Source organism: Phyllobates terribilis, unplaced genomic scaffold (assembly GCF_046119375.1).
Source record: "Phyllobates terribilis strain yellow unplaced genomic scaffold, ASM4611937v1 Scaffold_4__5_contigs__length_816908805, whole genome shotgun sequence".
Taxonomy (NCBI): Eukaryota; Metazoa; Chordata; class Amphibia; order Anura; family Dendrobatidae; genus Phyllobates; species Phyllobates terribilis.
The window spans coordinates 301,137,035-301,141,149 of record NW_027362764.1 but is presented as its reverse complement, the minus strand read 5'-3'; the positions used below and the strand labels follow the sequence as shown (position 1 = coordinate 301,141,149).

The 4,115-nt window shown below is 41.7% G+C and overlaps 1 long non-coding RNA gene across 1 annotated transcript; it reads left to right on the top strand.

Annotated features, from left to right (window-relative positions):
- Positions 1 to 682: 682 nt before the first annotated feature.
- Positions 683 to 1,252, top strand: LOC141264329 (uncharacterized). The gene is made up of 3 exons (XR_012319888.1): positions 683 to 774; positions 848 to 902; positions 983 to 1,252. It is a non-coding gene; the product is annotated as an uncharacterized lncRNA (long non-coding RNA).
- The last annotated feature ends 2,863 nt before the right edge of the window (positions 1,253 to 4,115 follow it).

Below are 4,115 nucleotides of genomic sequence, written 5' to 3'. Positions count from 1 at the left end.
GTGCGGTAAGGTACAGAGCAGTAGTCGCCGGCCGGGCCTCTGCTCCTGCATCCCCCGCCCATCCTCCTCTCCAGCTACCCACCCGGGGGACTACACCATAGGAACGGAGGTAAGAACCGCCCTTTCATCTCCGCTCAGACGGACACTCGAAGACGCAGGCTTCCACCTTCAACATCCAGAAGGTAAGCCCCAAAACCTCCTACCATCAAGCTTCATCATTATCATTCAAGAAACGCGCACTGACCACTACAGCAAAGATCTCTTCTACCAAGGAGGTAGGCTGCAAAACCTCCGACGCTCTAGCCTACCATAAATAACCAATATAGTCGGCATTCTCTTTTCCCTCCCCCAGATTTCACCCTATTTGTTCCAAGTCCCTCAGTACATTAAGTGAACTACCATTCAGTGCCATTTTTTTTTTTTTTTTTTAACCTCCATTCTTATTCCCTCCTCAGATCACCTAAGTGATCCAAGCATCATCCTATTGATCATAACAGCCAATTGGACTTTGGGGGTCATAACCACCCCCCCCCTCCCAGCCAGAACATCGGTCCTTTTACCACCTAGGAGCGTGCCCCTATTTTTGGGACCACACACGTTCCCCATTCAAGCAAGTAATAACCTCTACCTCCATCATTTAGAATCAACAATCAACCTCATCCCTATTTTCACCTTGTATTCTCCCATCTACACAGGTCTCCAAAGAACCTTTTAACATCTATTAGTGGGCTCACTCTTCATCCTACCTAACAAGGCTCACATCCATCTTTACTGGTAACTACCATTTACACTCCACTTATTTGTTTGCTAGCATTATACTGATTTTTCTTGTTTATACCTTTCACAGTGTCTTCACAAGGCCTCCCGCCACTTGAGTACTTACACCAAACCTAGTACCTTAGGTAACTACCATTCATCTCTATTCAGCTATTACATCAGTTACCTTCCCTATATTAATTTCCCCCTCCTCCGTTTTTTCTAGACCCAGCAACTGGACTGTCACCCATACTTTGGCCCCCGCTTCCTACTATTATACAAGCGGACTCTTACGAACTGCTAACCAGCTGACTAACCAGGATCTGACAAGGACTTCACTTGCACCTTTTATTCCACGCCGATACCCACCATTTATCTCAATCATTGTCATTACCTCTAGCCATTTTAATATTTTATATTCGTTGTACTTTTAAATTTCTATATTAAATTGTCATTGTCCTTTTAAACTTTACCATTAAATTGTTATTTTAATTTACCAATCTATTTAGGTTGTTATTCAGCCGCTTTTATATACCTGCTAACACCTGAGATCTAATTACTTTGGCCCACAGGGCAGCGCAAATTAATCTAGTTTTTTATCCAGGTTTCTATCTCTGATACCTTCTGGACAGGTAGTGGCTCCTGTTCTAAAATTTGCTGCATACCCTTAGGACCACCTACTAGCGCCACCGACTGATGCTCATTTACTGATTTTTACTATAACCACTACGGAGGCAGCACAGTAGGATCACCCATATATATATTTCTTTCACCTACTCCAATAAAAAACCTTCAACACAGGAATGACAGACCTCTGGAATGATAGAAAAACACGGCTCCATAATATTCAAAAATTCTTCCAGATACCACATGAACCTAATTTCTGTCCACCCGATAAGGATAAGATCAGTACCATCAAAGAATCCCTTAAATTATTGGAACAATTACTATTAAAAGAGATGAGAGACTTATGGGAAATAGCTACTTTGGAGCAATATTTGGCACAGGATCTCATCCCACAAGGTCTCATAGTTTCAAAACCATTATCAGGCGATATAGGAGACCCAGCTACCCTCCTAGAATGGGAACACATGTTTAAAATGTTTTCCCGGCAAGCTGTCAAATTTATCATTGACAAAAGGAGATCCCAAGTAATAGACAGCAAAACAAAAATAGCCGAATTATTTAAAGAAATAAAACCATATCAAAATCTCCCGGAAATAGTCCGCCTCTCCAACAACATTAGAAACCGGATTAACAATAAAGAAAAAGACATTGTGGACAGAAAACAACGCAAATTTGATAGGGACACCACTTTAGTAAACAATAAACGACACGACGAAAACCACAAACTACACTACGAAAAAGGTGACCGCAGATTTGAAATTATCGATGAAGTTGGACCCACTACTCCAAACTCACAAAATTCAGATGACTTATTTTCCATTTATCCAATCTCCGAAGAAGGTTCCCCCTCAACCCACCAACAAAATACTGAATCACCTCAACAAGGTTCTATTCTTGTACCCAATCCGTCAGTAACAAATACCAACCCATTCCCAATGACTCCTATTCACACGCAAAATAGATTCGACCCATTAAACGATTATAACGAAATCACAACAAATAATGCACCTTCATGCAGTCACTCTCAGAACCCAACTGTACCAAATACTGAATGTACTACCAACCCCCCACAAGTTAGAAAAAGAACCAGTAAATCTAATTTTTTTCAGTTGGCCCCAAAAAGAGATCTAAGAGGGGCACAAGGAGGGGGAAGCTCACCAAAAAGAAAACACAACCTCAGAAGCCTATCAAACACCATATCTTAAACAAAGGCATCTTCAATCTAAGTACGCATTCTTTAAAACAAAATGAAATTTCTCTATTAAACAAAGGCCTCAAATATGCCCCATCCTCCAAATTTCAAAAATTCGAGGCCTTCATAGGGATCAAGCAATTCATGCGTAAACTCGCCATCAAAAAACATTTTTTGAAGAACAAACCAACAATAGAAAATTTAGCTACAGACAACTTAGCTACAGAAGAACCTAACACTACATATATACACACCCAGTTGAAAAACAAATCCAACTTCAACCCCCTTAATGAGTACTCGGAAGCTTTTTTAAGCTTCCAAAAGAACACCATTTCTGATATCCGCCACCTGAGTGACAAAAAATGTGTAAAATTTAAGAATAATCTCACCAAGCCAGAGCAAAAAGCTATAAAACAATTGCAAAACAATAAAAACATCGTTATCAGGCCTGCGGATAAAGGAGGCGGTATTGTCATTTTGGACTCTAGCCATTACCAGCTTGAAGCCGCCCGTATCCTAAATGATACACGCACTTATAAAATCCTAAAGAAAGACCCCACTAACGCTTATAAACTCGAATTAAAGGGCCTAACATCAAAAGGCCTAGAATTCGGATATATAAACAAACAGGAGTTTGATTATATCAACATCACCCATCCAAGGACCGCCGTTTTTTATTATTTACCTAAGATACACAAATCCCTTTCTAATCCTCCAGGGAGACCCATTATTATCGGCATACATTGCCTCACCTCTAATTTATCAAGATTTGTGGACCATCACCTCCAAAACCTTGTCCAAAAACTCCCCTCGTATATTAAGGATAGCAAACATTTATTACAACTACTGCAGAAAATCGTTTGGAAGGACAACTATATACTGGGTACCCTGGACATTACTGCTCTCTACACGGTTATACAACATGATAAAGGATGTGAATCAGCCGCCTACTACTTATCTCATTCCAGTCAAACACCATCAGAACAAATCTCTTTTCTAAAGGACTGTATGTACTTCATTTTGACACACAACTATTTTGTACACGACGAGCACTACTATACCCAGCAATTGGGTACCGCAATGGGGACCAGGTTTGCCCCCAGTTATGCCAATTTATACGTAGGTAGATGGGAAGAGACCGCCATCTACTCTGGAGGCACACTACGCACAAACCTGGTCCTCTGGTACAGATTTATTGATGACATCATATTCATCTGGTCAGGAGATCAAATGTCACTCAATCAGTTCCTGCTAGATATTAATAAAAACGATTACTATTTGACTACGATCCAAACCCACCATTCTGTCTATGGGCCTGGCGTGCCTGCCTACCCAGAGAACGTACCAGTTACCTGCCTTGTCTATCAGCTAGCCTACCTGGAGGCTCCTACCAGTTACCTGCCGTGCCTACCCGGAGGTTCCTGCCAGTTACCCGTGGGAGTCACCTGCTCTCATACAAGGACAGGCCCAGAGTAGCACCTGGTCCCTCTGCTCGGTCCCTCCCTGGTTCACGGAGTCGATTGAGCCGCCGTGCGACCTT